Raw genomic sequence first — 8773 nt, 5'->3', positions numbered from 1 at the left:
AACACTTTATAGGCGTCTGGGATCATTGCCTTAAAACTCATTTGAAAATGTAAATCCTTAGCTGTGCTGGGCCGCTCGCAGAAATGGAGCATATCGCGTACAGATGCTGCTAGCGCGGTTTCCTGTGCAGGCTGTTGTTTTCCCGCCTAGGGGTTTTCCACTGTTTATGGTTCAGTCTACTGTGTTTTTTTATATGCTGTTTGTTAGGGTTGCGTCGTGTGGTAGGGGATGTAAAACAAATTCTTGTTAGCTGCAATCAGAGGGTAACTACAGAAGTGTGAGACCCTGTGTGGGGAGTATAGAGGCCTAGTGGGAGCCTAGTGTCACTGAGCTGTGCCTTTACATCTGGTAGAATAGGACAATTTAGCAAAGTTTTTGGGCCATGAGTTGAAGTTGCTGTGGGGCACAGTAGCTTCTGCCTGTTAAATTGATTTAATATAAGCTTTGGCTAGTTTCCTACTATGTATAATTAGCTTTACAGACACCAACTGACTGTACAAAACATTTACTTGCCCCTGTAGAAAAAGCTTTGTCAAAATGTATTGTAAAAAATACAATAAAAAAAAATTGTAGTCAGTACTTACTCTGTCAAAAATGCAATGATATATTTTTCAATAATTTAGCTTTCATGAAGCCATGCGGATTACTACTTAAATGCAAATTGTTTTAATTAAATCAGATGCTGCTTGCATTGGTTCAGTTGCTCACAGTAATCTTTGAAACGTCAACTGGCTACTATGGGGGCTATCTGCCTCATGGTTTCAATAGGCTCATTGCTATGTTATTATTTATCTTACATTTTATACTCAACCTGCTAGGTTTTTACACCTCAGTGATGATGTCCAAGGCTTAGTTAGGCAGGGGAAATCACAGATACAGCTCTGTATAAAGGTGGCCACACGTGGCGATCTGATGATGTTTCATGCGACCACCGGTCGCACGAAACATCGTCAGATCTGCCACACACAGTCAGGGCTGAAACAGGCAGATAAGGAGGTAGAAACAATAGGATTTCTACCTCCTGCCGATTCAGCCCCGACAGCAGATTTTGGTCAGGTGCCTTCTATGGCGTCCGATCAAAATCTTTTAACCGGTCCGATCAGCGAGTCGACCGGTTGACATGCCATACACGCATCGAAATCGTACGATAGTATCGGTGCGTGTATGGCCAGCTTAAGGAAACCAGCACAGTCAACTTATCTCACCATAAGGGATACTGAAATGTCTCATTTACTTAGGCAGCTCCTTATGCTGGTGGTATTCAAAAAGTGTTCTTTTTAATTTGAAGTACCAATGTTTTGGAATCAGTCAATGTTTTCCACTGTAAACATCAATGGATTTTTGACTAATAAATTACTGTCTAAGAGGATCGGGTATATCAGTTGTTAAAAATGTAAATGTGAAGACAAATTGTGGGAAAAAACAAAACAACCTATGCAAAACATTTGAGCATATGATAGAACCTATACCTATATTTATACATAGATTTAGGACTGTCATTTGGGTTGAAATAGGAGACCCATTATCCACACTCCGCATACACAACATTGAAAACGGCAAAATAAGCTTAAGTCAAAAAGTACTTATTTCAGGCTGCTGTTGATATTGTGGTGTATGGAATATATCTTAGCCAAGTCAAGCAATACTACGGCTTTCGGTTACATGCATACATTTAAATATATATGATGCTCTTATGTACTTTATAAAGGTATATACCAAATATGGGAGAAAATCCTTTTCGTGAACTTAATCATGTTTTTTAAGATAATCTGCCTTTTTTTGTTAAAAGGCAAATTTAATTAACTTAAACAAAATTTTCATACTTGTTTGTTTATAGGACCTTGACAGAAATGGATTATTTTTATAACTCCAGTGCAGCTAAAACTTTTTTTGTTCATGTAGTCAGAATGTTTTTAGAAATTTTGATATAAGTGTATTTTGTAACGTCAAACCTAGAGAAATCCTAGAACATTCTAATGGAGAATAAAGAACTTGTGGAATGTGAGATGTTATGAAAATGTGAGACATAATTATTTTACTACCTGGTTGCACACACTCTCCAGAAAGGAAATGATGGTAAATGACAGTGATAATGTGTAATGGAGATCCCTATATGTTAGTATTCTGATGTAAAGCATGGTTTTCTTAAACTGAACTGGTTATTATGTGTTTTACATTTTTTTACACAACCTGTTAGGTTTTTACACTTCAGTCATGATGTCCATGCATTAGTTAGGCAGGGAAAGTCAAAGATCCAGCTCTGTATAAGGAAACCAGCACAGTCAACATATCTCACCAAAAGGGATACTGAGATGTACCGTATGTATGTGTTTTTTTTTAATGTGAAGTACCAATGTTTTGGAATCAGTTACTGTTTTTCACTGTAAACATCAATGGATTTTTGACTAAAAATGTGAAGAAAAAGTGGAAAAAACAACCTATGCAAAACATTTGATAATTTGAAAGAACATACTATATTTATATATAGAATTAGGACTGTTGTTTGGGTTGAAATAGGAAACACATTCTCCACACTCCAGAACAATAAAAACAGCAAAATAAGCTTCAATCAATAGAAAAGTACCTTTATTTTAATGACAACTTGAGGTGCTGTTGATATTGTGGTCTATGGAATATACCTTAGCCAAGCAATACTACGGCTCCTATTTACATGCATACATTTAAGTATAAATGAAGTATTAAATCTCTTGCGCATAAAAGAATATACCAAATATGGGAAAAATTATTTTTATAACTCCCATGCAGCTACAACTGTTTTTGTTCATGTAGTCAGAATGAATTTAGAGAATTTAGAAATTTTTATAGAAATTTATTTGTAAGCTCAAATCTAGAGAAATCCCAGAACATTCTAATGGAGAATAGAGAACTTGTGTAATGTGAGATGTTATCAAAATGTCAGACATCATAATTATTTTACTACCTGGTTGCACACACTCCCCAGAAAGGATATGAGGGTAAATGACAGTGATAATGTGTAACAGAGACAATAGAAACATACATTTCACCTAATGAATCCATTGGTCTGACTGATTGCACTACTAAGCCAGCCTTTAATGAACCCTTTTTAGTTCTGTGTTGCAAATTAACTAGTTTTAACTTCTATAGGTTGAGGTTAAATATTTGAAGTTAAACATATGTTGCCCTTGCTTTTCTCTGTTTTAGCCTCTTGTAATTTATTAGAAAGAAACACTGAGATTTAGCTGTAGTATTGTTAGCTATCTACGTATATATCTTTTTAATATGCAGTTGTAGTCCTTGTAACCGTAAGTAGGTCTTTAATAAGGGAATAATAAAGGGGAAATATCTTAGCTATTGGCACTTTCCTTTACCTACCTATATGAGTCTAGTACGTTCATAGACACAGCACACATGTAAAACACAGTCTATGGCTACTTACAATTGGCTTTTATTCCTTGCCTGGACCAAATGGACCCCAAGTACCTAATTTACATCAATATTCAGGCAGCAGAAGTTCAGGACACTCTTGTCTCTATCTCAATGTCATGGCTCCCACTGCTGGGCTATTGCAAGGTATCCCGCCCTGTTTTACCTTGCTTATTACTATTGCTCTCATAGTTCTACAATTCTCACTCTTAACCAGGCATTTGAAGTACTATATATGAGCTCTGTTACAGATCATTATTAATAATGTCCATTAAGACTCCAAAGAAGCATGTTTTTAGGGGGGTCAGATGCGCTTCTTTACACACTGGCACACTTCTTTCATCTGCTTTATAATGTCCAGTCTAGTGAAAAACAAAGGTGGTGGATATTGTTCTGTTTGATTATTTCTGTGAATAACATTGTTCTGATGATACTTGCATAATTAGAAAGGTAGTATGAAATTGCAGAATGTGTTTCTCTTAATGCCTTTAAGAGGTTACAAAGTAACAGTGATCTTAAGGTCTGCAGTTAGTATAGGTATCGGTATATATAGTATATATATATTTGAGTGTATAGATAGGTCTGTATAGGTATGTATGTACTATATATGCACTGGGGTTCATTTTGAGGGGTTGAACTTCAAGGACTTTTGTCTTTTAACTTTTTGACAGCATTTAGAAGAGGTGTTGCAAAAATAAAGTTTTAACTATGCATAGGCTTACTGAAATCTGCTCGGCTCAAGTTAGGGGCTTTTAAAGTTGATTCCCGCATTCCCGTCACTCATAGATGGTTGGGTAAAATTGTTGAAATCAGACTACCTAGGCAAAGACCACATTTGCTTTCTTCTCAACAGACACAGTGTTGGTCGTTCCAAATAGAGAGTCTGTTAATGTATGGGGTTTTAGACATTCCTTTTTTGATTTTACAATCCTGAAGCATTCATATAGCGTAATCCATGCCTATGGGCTGCCTTGAACTCAAAAACAGTCAAACAAATCCTGATGAACTAACAGATTGGCCAATGCAGCACATGGTTTCATAATGTGTTAAATCATTAAACAGTGTTTTGTTTTGTTTTTTACTTTTTTTATGGAACTTTTAATAACTTAGAATGTCTCTGGGGGATATTAGTAGTAGTAGTAGTAGTATCAGTATCCAAACATGTATTTATAAAGCGCCAACATATTCCAGAGTGCCGTACAATAAATGGTTTTATACATTGTCCATACAGAGTAACATACAAAGCAACCAATAACTCAAAAAATGTGAGGAGGGCCCTTCCCTAAAGAGCTCTGGCTTCCATAGTTTAGCTACTCTGCCCTATAGTCTTTATTTCTTACAACTTTTTCTGTGAAACATGGTTTTCTTCAGTCAGATCATAGATTCAATAACAGATTTTTAATCTATATCTACCATAAGGATATGGTATAAATCAGAACATATGCAACAAAAGAAGTGACAGGAAAAATCTCACTGAGGATCCTTAAACAGTAAGGAAATTCTTTTAAAAGCTAGACTTTAAGCTGAGCCCCAATATCACGAAATCCGTGCAATGCAAAATAGGTGGTACATTATCATATTGAAAGCTACTGGAAGGCAGTCTGCTTATCTCACGTCAACAGAATATTCCTGCATTTTATACTTTATTATAAAGTTGTTGACTGAGAAAATATGGACAATGAGATTTTTTCCTTTGCACAATTGTTTACACTTTTTTCAAAATTTGCACTGTAATAACTGTCGAATTAAGACATGAAAAGAAAATGTTGTTCCTGTGTGTATTGCTTTTCATATTGACATCTCTAGATTTCCAAAATTAGAAAAGCTTCCCATTTTTCCTCCTAAAGTTAAAATGTTAAAAGAAATCTGTTTCTTGTAGATAATTTTCTTTTAAAGAAACACAGAATGGGTTCAGTTTCATTTGCTCCTTAGATGTGCCGGTTGGGACCTGTTATCCAGAATGCTCTAGGGTTTTCCAGATAAGGGATCTTTCTGTTTTTGGGTTTCCATACCTTGTCAACTCAAAACATTAAATAAACCCAATAGGATTGTTTTCCCCCAATTTTAGTTTATCTGGGATTAGGTAGAAGGTACTGATTCATTATTACAAAGAAAAGGAAATATGTTTTAATTATTACAGTTGTTTACTTATAATGGAGTCTTTGGGGGATGGCCTTCCCCTAATTAGGAACTTTCTGAATAATGGCTTTCAGGGATAATGAATCTCATACCTGTGATGGTTAGTGGAACTTTGTGTTTAAAGGTAACAGTTGGATGCGGCACTGTGTAATGGACTTTATGCAGCCAAGGCACAGCAGTAGTTATAGGCCTGTTGTAATTAGCCTTTGCGCATTTAAGGTCCCCATACATGGGCCGATTGTAGCTGCCGATATCGGTCCCTTGGACCGATTCGGCAGCTCATCGGCCCGTGTAGGGGCAGAAACGAGGGGCCTGGCCGACCAACATGTGGCTTGAAATTGGGCAGATATCAATCGGCCAGGTTAGAAAATCCAGTCGGATCGGGGACCGCATCGGTTCGTTGATGCGGCCCCCGAACCGACTGCCCCATATCCGCCGTTAGAATTCGATCGTTTGGCCCCAGGCCAAACGATCGAATTCGCCTACATGTTACCCGATATCGCCCCCCGTAGTTGGGATATCGGGTTAAGATCCGCTCTCTTGGCGACATCGCCAAGCGATCGTATCTGCCCGTGTATGGGCAGCTTAAGCCTTGGGCAGTCCGTGTGGATGTTCTGCTCTGTCCATTATATTCTCCTATAGATGTTGAACTTGCACAGTTGTCAGAGATATGTCTACTCTATTGGGTGTTTTAAGTTAACAGGGCACTTCTCTAACACCCAGCAGAAAATAATTCAGAAGTGCTATGGATTATGCATTCTCCAGTTCTGGTATTCTTGTCATCTCTTCTCCCTAAACAACAGATTAAGTACTAAATATGCAAATACATTGGCTTCCTTCTGACAGGTGGGTAAAGATTAGATAAGGTTTCATGGCTTAAAGAGTTTAAAGTTATTGTTAAGGTCGACAGCAAAAACATCTCCCCTTTATTCAGGGAGTAATATATTTAATTATATATCAGTGATGCACCAACACCTCCACGCGCGCCCTGTTTCTTCACATGTATAGCATTTTCAGGGCTGCCATCAGGGAGGGAGAGAGGGGGTACTGTAGTGTGGGGCCTGGTGTAATCTATGAAAGGGGGCCCTTGCGTTGGGAAAGTTACACAAATTCCGTATGAAATGTACGTAACTTATGCAAACACTGCAGACGTATTAGATTTTTAGTCGTTTTTACACTTGTTTAATTCTGAAAATTTGTGGTTTAAAGAGTAATTATTTTTATACACTTTTTTTTGTGCCAACAAGTTTGATTTGAAAAATGCCAATGTTAATAAATCTGCCCATTTTAGACACATGCCTAAGGCTGGCCATCAGCTCACAGGCAGGTATGAATTGCATTAGTCTCTGCTGCCTGATCTCAGCTTTGGGAGGCTGATCATTATCTGTACAACAATTGTTTTCACACACACATCAGAAAATATAGAGTAGGCGATACCATTTAATGGCTGAGTAGATTAACAAATGCAAGTTTGGGAAGACTTAGGTCCCTGCTTCAAGCATGGTAACATGCATGCCATTGATGTATGTACAGGACTTTTTTTCACCCAAGTAATTAGGATCATTTTGAATCTAGATGGCAAGTTTCTATGTGTAAAAGATGTCTTTCATGTCTGACAAGCTGTACTACCCCTTTAACTTTTAAATTATATTTATTATTATAGAGAAAAAGGGAATCATTTTTAAACATGTCAGTTATTTGATTAAAATGGACACTATGGGAAATGGCCTTCCTATAAGTAGGAGCTTTCTGGATAACAGGTTTCCTAATAACGGATCCCATATCTGCACTATTAATTAATGCAATGCAAATGCATATTTGAAGGAAGTACAGTTGGATAAAGCACACAGTAAAATAAAATGCATTTCTGAAAAGTTTGGGAAAAAAATGTACAGTATGATTATGTTCTACTGGGGCTTAAAGGAGAATGCAAGTCAAAATTTAAAAAGCATACTGCCCAATAGTCCTCCTATTGTTTAGTAAAAACGCCACACTTTTGGCTCACCTAATCAAATATTTACTCAGTCACACTTACTTCACATTTTCTAGAACAGGCAGCCATCTCTAAAAAGGTATTCTCCCTTCCTTTCCCTCCTTGCTTCATACTGCACGTGTGTTTCATTCCCTCCCCCCCTCCCCTCTGCCAGACCCGCTTCTGATTGGCTGGTGGGCATGTGTAGCTCAGAACAGGAGACGGGATCAAGTTACACACATGCTCAGAGAATAGAGAGATTTCAGTGATGTCACTGTAGTCTTCACACTGCTGTAGGCTGCCAGCACCATGTCTCAGAGAAGCAAGCAGGGATCTGGGAATTTAGATATGCAGTAAGTACTTAAAAAGAATGCCTTTAGGCTTACTCTTAATTTATATTAACCTTTCATTGTCCTTTAAAAGGAATTCACACACCCTATTCTCAAATACCCTAAAATGATTCGAATACACCACAATGCATAATGAACAAAAGTTTATTTTATTTATTTCCTGAAATAAATAACAACTTCATAAAATTGGCACCAGCATTATTGCCTGTATAGTCGCTGTGTGATCACTCACACTAATACAGTTCCTTTCTAGATCTTGGAATCTTGGTGCCTTCATCCTACAGCACTGCCCATACAAGCAGTTGGTGAAGTCTTTTGTAGTGATCTGTGTAAGAACAAATAAAGAACCATTTATGCAGGAACATGTCAGGATGTCGGAATGAGGGTTGTACATTTATTTCAGCTCTCAAAAGTGGTTGCAGATTTGGTTAACGGGATGATTGGCTTGATCTGCCCGTGTGTGCCAATAAAGACATGATGATGTATATCAGAAGCATAATTTATTTAATATGTGAAAATACAACTGATTGAGAAAGTTCCTTGCCTCTCGAACATGGCAAATATTTATAGTTTTATGATTTCTGACAAAAACTCCCAGCAGTACACTACCAAATGCCACGTATGCCATCACACCGGTGATTTACATTCTAGCCGGTGGGATGGCATTTCGGGGAAAGTAGTTGTCCCTGACAAGTTGTCCCCGTATGTCACAGCCCTTATTGGCAACAGTTGAAATAAGATAAGAGTGTTACATCCATCTGGAAGAGAGAAAGTATTTACATTGTATCAGGCAGGCAGGTGTGCCAAGAACTCAGTGTCCTCCAAATTATAACTGTATTTACGATGGGTGTAACATTAGACTGAGGGGGGTAATGGAGGGTTTTTAAGCAGGAAATGCACTTCTGAG

This window comes from Xenopus tropicalis, chromosome 7 (genome assembly GCF_000004195.4).
Source record: "Xenopus tropicalis strain Nigerian chromosome 7, UCB_Xtro_10.0, whole genome shotgun sequence".
NCBI lineage: Eukaryota > Metazoa > Chordata > Amphibia > Anura > Pipidae > Xenopus > Xenopus tropicalis.
The sequence above is the reverse complement of the archived record's forward strand: the minus strand, read 5'-3'. Positions refer to the sequence as shown.